A 19,452-nucleotide genomic window follows, 5' to 3' on the forward strand; every position below is an offset into this window, starting at 1 on the left:
TAAAATTACTGAATTCATCCAAAAATCACAACTGGAAAGATAATTTTATAAACTCCATTTTCAAGTTGGATAGTTAATATTTATTCATATCAACCTAAGTCATGCACAAAGTTCATCCCAATTCTGTAAATTGTTCATAAAATAACTAATTGTGGATCATTGGCACCACAAAGGCAGACAGGCAAACCTAACTGAAGAACAAGGAACAGTAACAAAACCTGAAAACAGTATACTAGGCAGAAAATGAATATCTTCAAATTTACCAGTTATTTTTCTAGAGAAAGGGAAAAAATAGAGATTTGGCTTTAGAGGGACCTAAGTGAGACCACATGGCTGTCAAACTGAAATAAATAAAAGAAACTAACAAATATATGAACTGGGAGAGAAAGCAGCATAGAGAGGGGAAGTTCTGGCTCCATTTTCACATTTTACTCTGCATGACTTATGATTGCAGCACTCCAAATGCCGAGGAATAGCATAGATGTGCTTTCCAAGAGAGTCCAAGGAGAGGCACCCAAATCCAAGCTTCTCCAGAGCCTGTCCTTAGCCCAGCAGCCCTCTTCTGCTGCAGAAGCTCAGTGCCCTGTTCTTCCCTGACAGTGCCGAGTCCAGCCCACTCACCTGCATTCCCTTTACAAAAATGTCACAATGCATCACCTAAAAACCCAAATCTGCACAACATGCTTGGCCTCAAAACCCCATACGTAGATAACAGAGAGCAATGCCAGCGGCTGGCCACCGAATCTTTTCAGGACAGAATAATTGTTGTGATATGGAGAACGCAGGGAAGGGAAGGGAAAAATTAAGGCATTCGAGCAGAAAGCAAACAAAAGTTCCTTCTCTGCAGATGCTGCTGACAACCTTGGCAGGACATTCATTGTGTGAGATAGATCACAAAAAGCATCAGGAGATATTCTGCTGTGCACTCCAATTAGCATCACTGGGCTTCTTTTACTAGCTCATAGTCCAAAAAAATTAATTTTATTGCCTCCAGAACCTTGAAAAAACTCATAATCCTTCAAGCAGACATACAAAGCATTAAAAATCACAATTGCATTACTTCATAGCCATAATTAAAAGTTTGGTCCTAATGCCAGGCTTACCATTGGTTACTAAGAGAAACATACTTCAGACCTGAGGTAAGCCCTAATAAATTACCAGCTCTGAGCAAAATAACTTTAGCTCCCCATAAAGAATAAAATGGGGTTTTATTGTGGGAAAAAAAGACGGCTAAATGATTGTAAATTTGTACTGCGCTTTTATGACCACTTGGGTTTGAAGTCAAATATAATTTGACATTTTATTGATATTTCCAGTGTTTAAAGCTGACAAGAAGTACATTAAATTTTACCATGTAAATCTGATATGACAATAAAAAGCTTTTCACACTTCTCATTGGAATTGTTGCAGTACAAGGAAATAAAGAGTGTCATTGAGGAAACGAATTTTTGTGCCTTCTCTAGACTGTTTTTAAGAAGTTCTGAAATATTAGGAATTAAGATGTCCTTTCAGGATCAGACATTTTCCCCAAGTAGTTCCCAAGGTATGCTTTGAACATTCCTCATCCTTTGGCGACTGATAATAATAAGAAATTATTGTAACCATATGTATTAGCATTCTAGGGCCGCTATAATGAAGTACTGTAGATGGCATAGCATAAAACAGCAGAAATTTGTCTTATCCTCCCGGGGGCCAGCAGCCCTAGGTCCAGGTGCTGGACAGCCATGTTCCCTCCAAAATCAGGGCACCCTTCTGTCCTATTCCTAGCCAGTGATGGCTGGCTAGACATTTTTGTCATTTCTTGGCCCCCAACTGCCTAATTCCATCTTTTCCCTCTGTGGTCACACGGGGTTCTTCCCTTTGTGGCTCTGTCACCACATGGCTCCCTTCTTACATAGACACCAGGCTGATCAGATCGGGGCCTGCCCTCCCCCACTATGACCTTATATCTCCAGGGGACAAATCACAGCTGCAAAGACTTTCCAAACAAGGTTAAGGACTTGAGTGTATCTTTTTTGGGGGAGTGACAATGAGATTCAATTATGCCACCATCTTTATGGAAAATCTACAATGCAAATACATCAGCTGCCATTGCGGCACGCAGAAACGGCCCTCAGAGAGTTCTACACCACGCATGTGTTACTGACAAGACGCTTCTGTAAAGTGATAGCTATTAAAAGCAGAATGCATGTCCTGCTTTGCACAGTGTTCACATCCTGTCACACAGCCATCCATCTGAAGCCACACCAAAAACATTATTTGACATTGATGAAATTAAACATAAAATAAGAATGTCATGCCTCAAACTCAACGGCAGTCTCAGCTAGAATCAGCTGAGACATATAATGCAGAAGGTTGTGCAAGATCAAAAATTTCACACCCTCCTGATCCCAAAGGTGATATCGCACCCTTTTCTACAAGGAGCAAAAAAGCCCTCAATCTGTGCTTAGGGTTACAGTTTACAGGACTCCCAGTTACATCTGAGTACCAGATAAACAACAGATACGTTCATCAGTGCAAGTATACCCTCTACAACTGTGTCTGTCTAAAGCGAACATTTAAATTCCACCTATATTTTTTCTGGCTGCATCTGGCAACTCAGAGGCAATGATTGCTTTTTCAGTGTTTCTCAGTTATTTCCCCTGTAAGGGTGTGGAATGGGAATTGGGTGGGGATAAGGAGCATACGGAGGATTGAGCATTTACAGGTCTCGCTTATCTTTTGAAACATTACTAAGGTTAAACATTTAGAAGGGCTGTGTGTCGAGAGCACCTGTACACGCATGCATGTGTATGTTCAGAATGAGCTGTATTCCAACACAGTTTAAATGTTGAAATCCTAACTCCTAGTGTGACTATTTGGAGACAGAGATACTTCAGGGTATGATGTCAAATTAGGTCACATGGGAGACTTCCCGATCTGACAGGTCTTGTGTCCATTTAAGAACAAGAAGAGGCACCGACCACCTGTCTTTCTGCTCGTGCACAGAGGCGAAGCTGTGTGGGGACTCAGGGAGAAGGCAGCAGCCTGCACACTGGTTTCACCAAACTCCGACTTGGTGACGTTGTGAGCCTGACCCTTTCCATCAGAGCCATGAGGACATAAATTCGTTTCTTCTCACCCTTGGTGTCTGTGGTACTTTTACTAAGGCCGCCCAAGCAGATTAATTTTATATACATTACAAACACACACTCAGAGAGTTTTGCCCCACGAAACGGCATCTTAGTCGATGACAGATTGGAGGTGACAAAGTAGCCCCACAAGATTTTAAATAAAGGCGAAAACCCCATCCCTAGTACTCTTACAGCCCTGTAGTGCAGGGCGCTATGTACACGCCTGCGGTGAGACCGTCCTAAACAATCCAATTGCGCTGACGCTCACACAAAAGTATACCGCACTGAATGGTAAGAGACTTTCACTGGTTTATGAGTGCAGCATTTTATGTGTTTTAACATTATTTCAGAAAGTCCTCCTTCTAGTTATTAAAAAAACAAAAGTTTCCTGTAAAACCGTACACCGTGTTAGGTCAGGTGCAGCCTCGAACATCTGTTTACCTCTCTCGATTGGACCACTTTCTCTTATGCTCATTTCAGTCTGCTGATGTGTTCATCATGGCTCAGAGAGGATGGGCTGCGCCATCATCCCATTGTGCGTGACCGCTGTGACGTATACAGTCCATTGTGCGACCTACATGTGTGATAAGGACACCACCGAGGTTTGGGCTAAGTGCACCGCAATGTTCGCACAAGGACAAACGGCCCAAATCCACATTGATATACAACTGTGGCATTGCACTTTGTGCAGAGCTGTGTGCATTTGGGGTGTGTATATTTCTGTGCACACATGGTCATACAGGAGAGCTCTGTAATCCTCTGAAATAACTGGCTATTGCCTAGTCCATTTTCAGCAGTATTGATATTTGTCTAAAGATGTTTCTGGAAGAATTCCAAAAACTCAAGAGTGACTATAATGCTTTCAGCTTAGAAAGTGATTCTTGATAATAACATCAGTTTTGATGCTCACATTCAGCATTAGCCATCTCTTACAGATGAAGACACTTTTTGGAATGGGTTGGAACACAGTCATACCGTGGCTTGGATCATCCCCCTGAGCTCTCATGTTGAAAACCTGGTCCCCACCTGATGGTGCTACTGGGAGGAAGGAGAAACTCTGGGAGTTGGGGTTGAAAGAGGTGAAGGGGGCAGGCCTGAGAAGGGTCTGTTTTGACCCTGAACCCTACTCTACCCTTCCCCACCCTCCCCTTCTCTTCCCGGCCCCCTTGGGAGCACCAGAGACAAGTCATTCCTCTGAGGTGTTTTTCTGAGGACTTTGTCACAGTGACAGAAAGATGACCAACACAAATACACATGAGTTTGTGCTTCCCATAAAATTTCAAGTGACATTTTTTTTTCTTTTTACTATGAATGTTGTGTTGTACTTATTTTATATACATATTCTGCAAAATATCTTCAAAGAGATGCTTTCTGGGTTGGATTTCAGGAGGATTTGTTTGTATGTTTAATGGACTTATTTGTATGTTTTATCTGAGAGAAGATTTGATTCAGCAGCTCTACACTGGCAACTCTGAGGACTTTCTGTCGGGCTCCCAATGAATGATTTCATTAAGCACAGACTTCTTCCACCACTCCTGAGAAAAAAATGGCATAATAAGCTGGCTTTATGTAAATGTTCTTTTTTTTTTTTTTTTTGGTACTGGGGATTGAACTTGGGTCTTTGTGCTTGCAAGGCAGGCCACCAAATAACTGAGCTAAATCCCCAGCCCTTTAAGAACATGCTCTTAATTGAACCATAGCTTTGATTAAGGGACTGGATTAGTTTAAATATGAGTCAACCACTTCTTATAACTCTAGATATGGAAAAAACAAGTAGCACAAATGCAACAGCTGCATGGGTGAACTGTGTCCCGGTAATCTCCAGCCTTTCTGTGGAGACAGGGTATGTTGCTTCTATGCTACCATAATTTATTGTGAAATATCTCAAAAATATTGAAAATTTGAAAAACTTCTATAAAAACTTCTATAAGGAGCATCCATATACCCACACATGCAAATTTTGCAATTAATATTTTGCTATAGGTTTTTTATCCTATATCTAGTCATCTACCCATTGTGTTAAGTTTCGGTGGTTTTATAAAGGGATTTTGTTTACAAAATTGAGCCTATTTTTAAAGTTTAGTATATGTGCATAACTATATAATGTGCTTATTGGCCTTTTGGCTAAAATCAAGTATATTCTCAAACTCCTTTTTTTTTTTTTTTTTTTTTTTTTTGCTGGTACCAGAATCTAACTCAGGCCCTTGAGCTGGCAAGGCAGGCAGCAAAACCACTGCGCTAAATGCCTAGCCCTCAAACTCCTTTTAGTTTTATTATTTTGGTGGGGCGGCAGTGAGACAGGGTCTCACTATGTAGTTAAGAATGACCTGGAACTCACTATGTACCCCAGGCTGGTCTCGAACTCACAGCGATCCTCCTGCCTCAGCCTCCCGAGTGCTGGGATTACAGGCATGTGCCACTATGCCCTGCTCAAACTCCTTTCAAAAGCTCCACATTTTTGCATTCCAAATTTAGAATAAACTCTGGGAACAAAAAGGGAATTAAAATGCGTTATTATATATGTACCAGCTCCCCTAAGGAATGTGATTGTTGTGTATACAAGCATGTACTAATAAAAAATGTAAAACTAAAAAAAAGCTTAGAATTTTAAACAAACAGGGAAGTAGTTTCCAGCAAGAAACTTTGATATACTGTTTGTGGTTCGTGTTTAGATAATTCCTTGTAAAGAAGATAGCCACTGTAGACCAGTAACATCAAACATTTTGCTATGTGAACCCAATACACCTGTGCTTTACAGAGGTAACTATCTAAATCTGTTAGAACTTCCAGTTTCTTCCAGTTCTGTTTATGTACTTGACCATTTACTGATTCCAATGGTTTCTGTGTATCTACTTTGTGAAAGCTCAGTTCAATTTCCACCTCCCACAGACTGTCCTTAGACTGCCTGCTTAGCTTTGGGAGAGTCAGTTGGCCTGAAATGATGCTATTATACATTTTTTATGACAACATCTGTCATGTCACAATTATAATTACCTGCTTATGACTCTATACCTTTGACTGCAGTACCTTTACTATCCAGATCCAACTTTATGGTTTCGGTCGCCTGGTGGGCAATCCATAAAGATTTACAGGATTCAATTTAAATCATCAGCTATATATTGGACATGGGACTCCCCAACATGTTATTGTAGATAGGTAAGTTAACTGGACATCTCATAGGCAGTTAAATAGGGCTGAACCTTGAGAAGCCAACATGGAGGGCAATCAAGGAGCCAATACAGAGAATAATCGAGACACATCCTCTGAGGACCAACATTATAAAAGAAGAAAAACTACTATGCTCTCCTGCTTCCCCTGGGGATGAATAGTAGTGATTGATATTCTAACTAGGTACCAGCCACATGACTGGGAGGTCAGGGTCTTAACCCAGCCTTTCCAGGAAGTATCCCTGGCCCACCCCTACTGATAATCGTTGTTCACTTGCTACATGTCGTTTCCTCATTTGACCCCATTTAATCAGTATTATCTGGGTGACTCTACTTGCAATCTTATTGGATGGTTACAGTTTTGCCCCACCTCATGCCCACCTTGTAATTTTCCACTGGGTCTTACAGTTTTACCCCACTTTAAACCCACCTCATCTAGGGGCTTTGCTCCATAAATATGCCTTGGGGAATAGGGTTCTGGGCAACCCACTTTCTGATCCCCCTTCTATCTCTCTTAGACAGAAGCTTTTCTTTCTCTCAATAAATTTTCCTACTCTTAACCTCTGTCATTCCTAGAATTCATTCTTTTGATTTTAGAGAACACAAACTCGCATTTCGGACATCTAGCAGGTTTGGGAATTAAATGTTTTCCCCCTATATTGATGTGTTGTTAACAACAATAGTAATTTCATTAAATATCCCCATTAGATGCTTCAGAAATCAGAATCAGTTTGGCAGCATATAATCTTTTCTGTCATAAACAGTAGCTTTCCTGAAAGGCATGTAATAGAAAAACACCATAAGTACTGTACCTGTTGTACTATGTGACTTATTAGAACACAAATATCATTTAGGATAAAGTTAGCCAACATAAAAAAGTGGCCAGGTTAAAGTGCTAGAATTCAAGGCCAGTCTCTTCTCCTTTATAGCTGTAAGACCTTAGGTGAATTACTAAACTTCTGCCCACTTTCCCCATCTGTAAAATAGAAGTAATAGGAGTACCTGTTTCATAGAGCTGCTGGGTGCCTGAAATAAGTTAGTTCAGGTATTGTTTACAATACTAGACACAGAGCAAGCTCTGTAGATGTTAAAATAAAAGGAGCAATAGGTAACATTTATTGCCTCGACAAGTCTGAACCTCATCACTCCTATTTTTCTCTTCTGACAAAATCCAGACTCACTTTGGTAGTAGGGGTCCTCATCTCAGGAGGATACCCACCCAGCCCCAGGAAATACATCAGGATGCTATCCCACGAAAAGTCATTCTCCTACTACTTTGTCTGTGATTAATGTAGAAGTGGCCACTGCAGGCAAATGGGAGGCTTTGGGAGAAGAGACAAGGACAGGTTTTCTTGATTACTAAAATAAGCAGATAGGACTTGTTTGGACTGGTCCCACTTCCTCTCTCCCTTTCTTACCTATATTACCAAAGGGAAGCTACTATCTTGTCACCATAAGAAGACAAGAAGAAGGACAAAAGCCATCCCACCAAGAAAGGCAGAGAAGACTCATGTGCATCATCAAACCCCCAAGGCAGCACTAGGTCACCTGCTTCCAGGATTCTTGGTCTGTGTGAACAATGCCCACTGTGTTTCAGTCACTGGGTGAAGCTTTCTGACACTCCCAGTCGCCACAGTCCATTTGCAATAGCATATCTTCACATCATGGTGCATTCAATGGAGCGTGTGCATTTTTATATAACAAAAACATCCCCAGTGATAAGAAAAGGCTGGGGGACTAGGTTCCATGTTGTAAATTCTTTGTCCTAGGAAAGGCTCACTGGTCACTGCGAGTTTAGTCCTAACATGGGCCCATTTACGTTCTCTCTTCTATCGACTCCAGTTGTGTCATCAATCCGGAAAGACTTTTCTTTAGCTAGTGCTTAACTGTAGTGAATGAGGGAGGAGAAGAAAATAGATGACTTGGAACAGATCTCCATCCTCTACTGGAAAGATAAGTCAAAGAGCTTCTTGTTTGAAGGTATTATTCTCAGTTCATATGAACTGAAGGAACTACCTTTCCAAAGTGAAATACTTTGAATAATGGAAAACTTAGGGAACCGACATTTACGTTTGCTAACAACAAAGCTATGAAACAAAAGTGAGCCTCACCCACTTTGGATTTCATCTATTTATTCAGCAAACAATCACGAAGTGTGTGACATATGCAGGACACTGAGAATACTCTCACCCCACCCCATGCTCATTTTTGTGCTCATTGAGTTTGCTACCTATAGAAGAAGAAATGCTTTTGTCTTTATACAAATAAAGGATAAACAGGGGTTGAACCCTTAGTCTGAGGGACACCATGGGTAGGTTGGGCTCTGATTCTTATCAGATTCAGGAAAGTCAGGATCAGAAAGCAAGCAGCTGACACTGATGCCAGCAGCGGGAAGAAGTTTGGGTGTCTGTTAAGAACGAACTTCTGAAATCTGCTCTGTTCTTACAAAACTCAGGTCTTCCCCAGATGGCTCATACTTTCCCCAGGCATACACTTTTCCCTCTGACAGAGCTAGGACAGGGACACCACCTGCCACCACAGGGAAGGTAGGTTTCGTTTTCCTTGGATCACGGAAGACAGGGAGGACACCTTAGCGAGTCACAAACCAGTCACTTCTTGTCACCATCCTCTCAAAAGCCTGCCCAAAAATGCTGTTTAAAAGCCTGTTAGCCTGTAAGAGACACCTTCTCTGTTCTGCTTGCACAAGGAGATCCCCTCTCAGGTTTAGCAATAAATCTACTTAGACTGCTGGGTTTAGGTTACATCTTTCCAGCTCATCCTCTCCTTTTAGTTCTCCTTCTCCTTCTTTTTCTTCATTTTTCCTTTTAAACCTCAGAAGTATCAGTTATCCTTACATGGTCCAAACTCAAGTTACCTCTGTCCCGGAAACTACAGGAGTTGCTAACTATTGCAATGGGCTGTGGTCCTACAGGAACTATGAGGTGGGAGAAAGCTCACCGATATCAGCATGAACTGTGACTGTGTGACCCAGAGATGGTTTGCCTTTTTCAAATATACCTACATATACTAAAAGTGCCTTTCTAAAAGATGATTTAACAAACTGTGCTACATCCATGAAGACTTCAGGCAACACCACCGCAGCAGAGGAGAGAAACTGAAATCAACTCCACCAAAACATCAATCTGTGGTGAATTCAGAGAGCCAGCATGGGTGTGAGGATGCAGTTGTACCTTCTCCCTCTGGGGCTCCCTCACTGGTGCCCAACAAATCCTCCAGTCTGGGAGGTGGTCTGGCTAATGGAGGCCTGCAACTGCATTTCTACTCTGTGGAGATTTGCATATCAAAGGCCAGAGACAGAATTTACTATTTAAATCTTCTAAAGTGAAATTTCTAAGATTGGAAGGGTCAGGGGGTTATAGTCTAATGTATCTGAGTCATCATAAGTCCCAGAGGGTCCTTAAGCTGAGAGGCTGACCCAGGCTCTCCGGTCAGTTTCTTACCAGCACTCTGGAATTGGTAACACCAACGCTGCCCGGGGCTTTTATTGGGCTGTTTGTCCCAAATTGCTTTTAAATTTATTTTTTAAATAAATGTCCAGGTATCATCTTTATTGTGAAGTTCTTTTTTCTCTTTTTCCTTTCCTTTAAAGCAGGAGTTTAAGTGAAGTTGAATCAGAAGGGAGAAAGGGATGTTGTTGCATATTTAAATGTCTCCAAGTATATGATAGCAGGCAGAAGTATCCAAGAAATCTCGATTAAAATTCAACCCCTGCAACTCAACTTCTCCCCATTATCTTTTCAATGGAATTAATTTGTCTCCTGTATCTCAATTCCCAGTCTTTTACACAAACAGACAATTCATGTTCAACAGTGTCAGTTTTTAGTGTACTCAGGATACACACCATAAAGCTAGTTAGGACACAGATGTTCCTATCCTTCAGGCAGAGCTGCACAAGATCAAATATAAGCAGTTTTGTACAAGCTTCTTGGGTCCCTATCCTGGAGGAAATATTTAATTTCAATAATTTTTTCTGGGCTAAAGACCAATAATTCTTATGAATCACCACTCTTCCTTGTTCTTTGTTCTGTTATCATACATCCGAACTTCCAACTCCAGCGTCCTCTGTCTGTGGCATTATCTCACTTTCCTCATTCCCTTTTTATATCTCTCTGCTCTGTACTGTGTTCTGTCCTGCAGGGAATATGGAAACTATCCCCAGCCTAGGATGACCGACCGAGTTACATGTATAACTACTCCAAATCCCTGTAAACTCAAGAAGTGGGAGACTGAGATCAAAGGATAACGTTACTAGGCCTAAAGAGGTTTTCCATGACCTCACTCTCAGAATAGAGAAAAGCCACTGTCACCTCCGGCGGGCACCCAGGGTATCATGCTGCACATCCCTGACTATCTTTTTACAACATCTGCCCTCTGGCAGTGCCATCTCATTTGCATTTCTAAAGCAGCTACTATGGCCTTTGACTACAACTTTAAAAACACCTGTCTGTCTCCATTTATGCTTTCACTCAGATGTCTAGGGTTGCTCTCAAAGGGGCAAGGAAGGGCTTATCCTCCTTAAAGATATACACCGTGGCTATTCCCTTTCACTTACTCACTGTGCTTCTGCAAAAACACAGACTATACAGCTGTTCCTGCCTAGAATACTGTATGTATCTCAATAAAGGTTTACTACGTTCAGGAAAGGTACACAAGGGAGAAGGAGTTTGTTATCTACCCAAAGGAGTCCGAATAACTCAACTGATCAGAAGAAACAAAGACATGCTCTTCTGGTCTCATACTGAGCTGGATTTCACAAAAACCTGCCATAGTTGCTGAGAACTATGGAACTGTTAAAAGGAAATGTAAAAATAGAGCTGAAGAGAGAAACTTGTAAAAGAGAACATATGATAATGAAGATTTAACATTTGGCATGTCCTAGTCTTTTCCCCTGAGTTTTCTCATCTAATCACAGACAGAGGCACCAAAGTCTCCTGAACCTCAACAGGAAATGTAATTACTGAACGCAGCCTTCCCTTTCTGACAATGTCAAGAGTTTCTCCTTCTAAAGGAATGGGAAATCAATGTTGTTCTTAAATGGCTGTGTTATATTTGTTAAAATAATTTTTATTGGAGGGCAACATGCATGTAGGAAGACCATGAATCATAAGTGTGTAATTTAATGACTTGTTGTAAAAAGAACATACTCATAACCACCATCTGATCAAAATATAGAACCTTCCAAGCACTGCAGAATGACCGTGAAGTGGGATAGAAGAAATAAAGGAATGCAGAAAGCAGGCAAGGAAAATCATAATTTTAGGAATGAAAACTGCAGCTTCAGGACACTACCTTGGTTTGCAATTTTTTCTTTTCTTTCCCCCAGAACACAATAAGCTTCGGCCATTTCCTGCCACTTATCAGTGGGCTGTGGCCATTCCATTTTCACACATAAATGGGCTTCTTTCACCCATACAGATACGAGCTCTTTCTCCCTGTAAAATGAAATTTTCCTGAAAAATACAGTAGGCCACTCTCTCTGTGATTGGCCCACTCTTCCACTCCCTCTCTCTGGATGGGCCCCTCTGTTCCCAAGGCACAAGGAGAAGATTCTGTGTCTTGGGAAGCCTTACCTGCACTCTGAATACCCAAGGTGACAAAGGTAAATATGCTGAAGGCACGACTCAGTATCTATTATTTGTCTTGGACATGGAAATTCCAGGTGCCCCAAAAACATATTGAATCTTGCTTGAACAATAAAATTATTTCAATTTTATAGCTATCATACATTACTCAGCATTTTTAAGTCCTTTATAAAATTATTCAATAGCCATATTTGTAAATACAGTTCGGTGTTATTATCAATGAGAAAGCATATATCTATTCATCCTGGATTAACACAACCTGGAATCTATGGAAATTACTTTTTTGCCTTTCTAAAATGAAAATAGGTTTGGGGTGTGTTACATGCTTCCCTTTGTAGATATTTCAGAATATGAAGTGGAAGTTTGTGTTCTCATTTGTAGGAACACATAGAGAGTACATTATTTTTCACTGTGTTCAAATGTTGCAAGATGCAATCTGACAATCTCATTGCCTAATGAAGTCACTGTGGTGTGTGTGCTTTTATTTATTTCTTTTCTACTAGAGTGAAAAGGGGAAGAAGAGAAAGCCAAGTGAGTATGAAAATGTAATTAGTCTTGGCATAGCCCAGGGCCACAGCCCTTGCTCACTGTGTGTGCAACTGGGAGCTGTACAAATAAAGCTGGTATCCATACACCAGTGATTGTGCTATAAAACTAAGCCCTCGCATAAATTTGTCAGGACTGCTGAACAGGCAGGCCTTGGCTTTAACCCAACTAAAGCACAATGGAAGTATTTGGTTTGGTCACTAATTAAGTTATATAGAAAGGCCAAATTCATTTAGGGAACCAGAGCATCTCACTCGCAAGACATCGTAAGAATGGTGTACCAGATAGCGATAATTTACACACTAGTTTGCTTCTCACTCACCTTCAACAGATCAAGGAGATTCCCACGGAGGCATGTACAGCGCTCCTTCTAACAGGGATAGAATAGTATACTAACAAATCAGAACCATCATTAGACTTGTTAAACTAATATTTGCCGTCAGCTGTGCTTCTCGCTGTCAGTTCTAGAATTAGATAGAAAAATTGCCTGTGTAGACTGTTAATTAATGAAATCGTTGTAGCTGACTAGTTTCCAAAGATTCCTAGCAACACAACCTTGATTTCGAACACAGCCAAGAAATTTGACTGGTGAACTATCCGTGGTGTTGTACAGCTGATAATAAATTTCTGCCTTGCATGCTGATGCACACGGGCTGTGGGCAGAGCAAAAATGGCTTTAATTGTTTCTGTGTGTGTGCATATGTTGCCCTTCCCACCCACGCCTATTTCAACTGTGTCCATGAATTCATATGTTTATATTTCTGAGTTGTGCAAACCCACTGAACCAGAAATCAGAATTTAAGAAATCACAGGCAGTTTTGCCACTGTAAGAGCTTTGCAGATTATCACAGATGCTGAGAGATAAATTTCCTACCCAAACATTGTGAGAAAATTAGCAATAACCATAAATATGACATCAGTCACATTATCAGGTTCTACAGTTTTAAATGTGCGTTTCTTCTATGACATTTATGGGAGAACATAGCTGACATTATAGTATATTCAGAATCTCTTTGTTCACCACATCCTTCTTAATTTCAATTGAGGTGGAAAATATTTTTGTCTAGTCTACCATTAAATGCAAGGGGACCACGTGTTTTAGAGAATTGTGCCAATATTTTGATAAGGAAAACTGACACTAAAAAAAATATGACAGGTCATGTGCAACTCACCACAAGCATCCTACAAATACTGAAATTATATTTCAGACTTTGTTTACCTGAAAGTTTTTTTTGTTTTAAAAAGCATAATATATTTAAATATTTATGACAAATGGTTACAGTAGTAAGGTGTTATTTGTCCTGACAGAATGAGACCTTCAAAGGCTCTTAAGAGTATGTTATTATCTACTGGCCCTCATACCTCCACTTCCTTGTATTTGTGAAACAATGCCTCTGTAGAGCTGGCAGAGTGGGCATTATTTACTCAATAAGCTTTAACAGTTTCATGGAAAGCTCTAGAATTAACCATTATGAGGGGAAAAAAAGGTGCTTACAACAGGAAGCTCACTAAATGTTGCCTTTGATGGAGTTTGTTCTAACAGAATTCAGGAATCTATAGCAAAATGCCATTTCTGCAATGATTTGGTCATATGCATAAACTGACATTCATTTTCAAAGTGTTTAAGGAAGTGAAGAAGAGGTGAATGTTTATGACTTAGTTTTAAAGTGAATTCTGGCCACGGTATGCTAAATTTTGGCATGTCTTTGAGTAGGACAGTCTGGCCATTTTATGTCACTGCTTTCACATTAAAAGTATTCACTTTCCTGGGAACAAAGAGAATAATGAGAACATCAGTACACAGTGAAATGTGACTTCTTTTAAGCCAGCAGATGCTCAATACAGAAATGATCTGTCTGTAAATATAGACACAGGTGCGAACCCCAAGAGCAGTCTTGCCTTAGCTGTGGGAAGACCAGTATGTATTGTTCAGAGACCTAAGCTGGAGTTAGTTAAAAAAGATTGAAATCCAAAGAGCTTTCTCTTTTCCAGGGTGCTAAAACTCACTCTGTGCTTCTGTCTGAGACGTTAAATCTGGAGCCATTGTCTGTGCCTCTATGCTAGGTCACTTTGCCCTTGCTCTGTAATCTTTGTCTAATTCTTATTCTTTTCATTGTGTAATGAAGGGCAGTCAGTCTTCAAGTCAAAGTAGCAGATAAAAGTATTGAGGTGGACTAGCATTACTAACAAATTCTCTCTTCTTCCGTTAATTGTCCCTACCTTAAATCAAAGTGAGGGCGGTTGGAAGCTGTGAGTCACTGAAAAGTATCAAGGGGAGGAACAGCACTGGATCTCACAGAGGGGCAGAAATGTGGAAGATGAGTAATTCCTCTAAATAAAGCTAAATGTTAAGTAGCACGTACTTATTCCAATTAGAACTTTCCTGTTTCACCCCTGAAATGGAGACAAAGAAAGCCCAGACTTCACTGTTGAGGAACAATTCAAAAGCTGTGTCTCTAATGATGAATGTTGAATTAAACATCTAATAGAGGGATCTTGACTCCAGTGATTAATGCTATACTTTGACAGACAATAGAAAAATCTCTGAGTATTACTAGTGGTGCAGAAAATCTAGCTTCATCTCTACCTAAGTCAGTTTTTGCTCCTACTCTTCTTTACTGATTTATTCATTATTCATCCACTCAAGGACATTTTTATTGAGCACTCACCATGAACCACACATGTTTTCTGGATACTGAAGATGAGAATAGTGGAAAACAAAGTCTCTACTCTTAATGAGTTTTTAATTGAGTAGAGAATAATAAAATAAACCAACGTACAAGTAGATGATTAAAATTGTTTCTGATATTGGTAAAAGTTGCAAAGAACATTAAAAGAGGTTACAATTTAGATTATAATAGAAGAGAGGTAGATGACTAAGGATTATGTGAACTGGGAAAATCTGCCTGAGGAAATGTTATTGGTAAATCTGACATAACAAAAAGACAAAGGTCTGCAGAAGTGTTTCCACTGGATACGACAAAGGGCTTGAGATGAGAACAAGTGTAGTGTATTGGAAATTAAAGAAATGGCCAGTACAGCTGGGCATTTGTCCCCTGGAGGTGGTCTGAGTCAAATACAGAAAGGCAGGCAGAAACCAAGGCATATAAGGTTTGAACACAGAATAAAGAATGTGACTTTTATTCCAAAGGCAATTTGAATTCATTAAAGATCCTCATTTATTATTTAAGAGAACATATTAGCTAGGAAGTAGATAATAAACTGTACAGAAAGCAAGATTGATGCAGGCAAGCTAATTATGACACTATTTCTGCATCCAGGAGAGAAATGATCATCATCACAAAGGCAATAGCAGTGAAGATGAAAAAGCTGGCTCATTCAAGTTCTATGCAGGAAATAAAGTCAGTAGCAAATCCCTGGTTAACTGTTGGATATGTAGTTTCTAAGAATCAATCTGAATATAGCTTACAAGTCTTTGGTCTGAATAAAAGTCTGAGATGGAAGGCAATACTACAGAGAAGTTAAAGGCAGCATGACAACAGAACGTTAAATAGCAAAACTTGCTCATAGAAATATAATTAATATCAAAGCTAGGACTACTAGAACCCTCTCAAAACCTACTTGCATTTCTCTCACTTCAGATAGCTCCATAGTAATCTTTTCTTCTATGATTTCTTTCTTTTCCCCTAGGTAGAAAGAAGAAAAATGTTACTCTAGCAGTTGAGAAACACTGTATGCTCTTGGTAATTGTTTTTGTTTTCGGTTTATTGTTTGTTTGTTTGTTTTTGCTTTATTATTTCATATTTTGTCCAACTTTCTCTACTGGTATTATTTTATAGACTCCAAAGTATTATAGGTTTTATGGCAAATGGTAGACACATTTTCATTAAATTGATACCACAAGGACTTGGGGATAATAAGTCTCATGTAGGGGGGCCTGTTACATGCATTTCTTTGCCCCCAAAAGATGAAACCAGATCTTCAACCTCATGTTTTTGCTCTTAATACCTTTTCTTCTTGACGTAATTTTCATCTTTTTTTTCTTATTTTGCCATCTTTGCAAATTAGTAGAAGCCTGAGTATAATCAAAAGAAATAGAAGATTCCTTGTAACATTTGCTATCTTCTCTTGGCCCAAGTTTAAAGACAGCTGAGCTGAGGAGAAGCCATGTACCCTAGCTGAAAACTAATGTCACAGCTAAATATGCATTTCTGTTTAAGATGTGCAGAATATTTATTACATAAAATGTACACTGGGTATCTCTTTAGCACTGTTTGACCTACAGCTACTAGAAGTAATTTCTTTGAAACACGTATTTCCAGTCTTCATTTAGGCATACTCACGCATCTGAAACAAGAAGTTGATAGAGTTAAAGAATGTATGAGTCCTCAAAGCGCTTCTAACTAATCTCCCAAGCCGCAGGCATTATCCCAGAAGCCAGTGCTGTCATAGTGATGGGAAAGGCAGTGTTATTCGTGCAGTTTGCCTTTCATCATGGGAGAAGTCAAGCAGTAAAGACATCAAAAGCGACTTTTGGAGAAGGAGAAGATTTCTCAGTTAAATACAGTAGAAGAGCAGAGCCTGCCTAGAGGAAAGCTACTCTGATTCAGGAAAGCCCAGAAGACTCTGTGTAGGCGAGCTTTCAGAGGAGACCCGGGTGATGAGATGGAGCAACGGAAACAGAGTCTAGAGAAGCACCTTCAAAGAAGAGGCCTTAGACACACAGGAGGCACCACGGGTGAGGCCTCTTTGATTTCCCTCAGTTCCTTTCCTTGTTTCCAGGTGCGTCCCGTCTCCCTACCCTTCATATGTTTGACTCTCGAATCTGAGCCCTCTCAGGGTCCAGCCTTGACGATAGCCTCTCCCTGCCCACCTCATACTTCCTGCAGCAAGCCTGCGGGCTCAGAATTAAGAGAAGGTGCTCTCTTAGTTCTCAAGGAGCGAAAGACAAGTGAATGCTTAAAATCGCTACCATATTTGTAGTAAGTCTGTTAGCTTCTGGGAAAGAGTATCTGCCTATAGACTCTGAGAATCTTTATTTTGGAGAAAGGGCAGTGAAGAGAACAATGCAGAAGGACTGGGCTGCGCTCACGTTTGGTTGACATTACATCGGGTGTGCCGATGGCCCCTCCGTCACCTCTAACTTCACCGACCCTGTATTCCCATGGTGTCTTCCTTAGGAACCTTCCACATAGCCTCCAGCATGAATCGACTTCCGGAGTGAACGCAGTATGGTCAATAATAGAGCTGCAAGAAAGAGGGTTGGGCGATCTATAAACACCACAGTAGTTATTTCTGTGACTGCTTATTGAGTGCATTTTATCTATGCAGATGCCACATTTTTACATACTCTGCATGATGAAGTTCCTTATCCTAAAAGTGACAATTCCCATAATTGATAATATGCATTTAAGAGTGGTAGAGGTGTGATTTTTAAAACTATACCCTCTACCTGTGACTGATAAGAAGCATTGGATGCCATGGCATTATTTTCATCTCAGCCATTTCCTTGATCCTCTGATGCGTGTTTACTTACTTAGTTCATGTTTAGTTCTAGGTCGTTTTGAGATGAATCTTATCAATGCTACCATGCCTAGTAACAGTAAGAGCTATAAATATGTTGAAGGAGTTTAGAGGCCAAAACTAAAATCACATGGAAGGTTCAGTAGAAATTGCAAACATTCGTGAGACACACAGACACAAGTCCATCGGTTGAAGTGTTTGCTGGAAGGTCTGGGCTTGATTCAGGGCTGAGTGTGCCGGTGATAGGCTGTATAAGAAGCTGCCCGGCATGGCTGGTGACGTGACTGACCACATGACTGATGGGCTTCCTCTAGTCTTTTTCCAAGATGTCTGCCTAATCTGAAGGTAAACAATTTCAGAATTTCTCTTCAAGATTTCAATCATCAAATGTGAATACATAGAAAAGGGAATCAGAATAAAATCAACCCCAAATTTAAAGCTTCTGTTGTTTTTGATAGGTGGTAGGAAAGGCTGTTTTCAGATTCAAAACTAATCATTGATTATATCATGTTCATTTTAGGATTGTTACCAAGTTTCTTTCTGGTGTGACCTATAAGATCATCAGCACTTAAAATATTCTTATGAAAAAATATTCTTATGGACAACTTATATTAAATAAATTTTAAAGTAATCATACTTATTAACTAGGTTGTCAGTAATGTTGTTGTTATAATGCAGTATTAATTTTTTTATCATTTGTGTTACTAATGTGTTCGAAATTAGCAAGAAATGTGACTCCTTCCTAATGTATTTGTATGATCCACTCCTCTTCATTAACTGGATTACTAAGCAGTTCAGTAACCCTTTTAATTTAATTATTCTTTAAAACTTCTTTAAGATCTGAAAATAAGGCATACACAAAAACAAATGCATCTAAAATAGTCATTGCATAGTATTGAGCCATATAATTGCATAATTGAATATTGCTCATATTACAAACATTAATTCACTGATGGACACATACAGTTCTGTAACTGGGATATTTATTTATTATATTTTCCCATTTGTTAGTAGCAGTGTTGTGTGCCCTTTTGCCTGAACCAGAATAAAATAAGCCTCAAATTTTAAAACGTCTATTGTTATTGCTAGATTGGAAATGCCAAATAATTTGAATCCAGGTATCATATTTGAGGGTACATAAAGCTTGTAGCTGTGCACAAACAAAACAGCTTTTGAAGGATTTATGTGGCCCTGTACCTTATAAATGTAATTTTTTATTATATTTTCATATGATTCCGATAAAAAGGAAAAATTAAAGTAGTTTATTCTTTTATAGTATATACATCACCAAATACACACCCTTGTATGTTTAATGGGATACATGGTGTCTGTTGCTAAGCATTTTTCTTAGAAGTGTGAACTTTTAGTTTGATTGTCAGTTTTGCCTGACTCCCTCACTGATGCTTTCACAGGTCTAAAGACGAACTCTCTCCCACAGGTAGCTCCTGAACTGTACATTCCAGATCCTGTTCCTCATTCACTATGTGTGCTTTTAGGGTCTGGTATCATGAAGCACTATTGAATTACCTACTACCAGTT

This window comes from Fukomys damarensis, unplaced genomic scaffold, assembly GCF_012274545.1.
Source record: "Fukomys damarensis isolate Sample0158 unplaced genomic scaffold, DMR_v1.0_HiC HiC_scaffold_8, whole genome shotgun sequence".
Taxonomy (NCBI): Eukaryota; Metazoa; Chordata; class Mammalia; order Rodentia; family Bathyergidae; genus Fukomys; species Fukomys damarensis.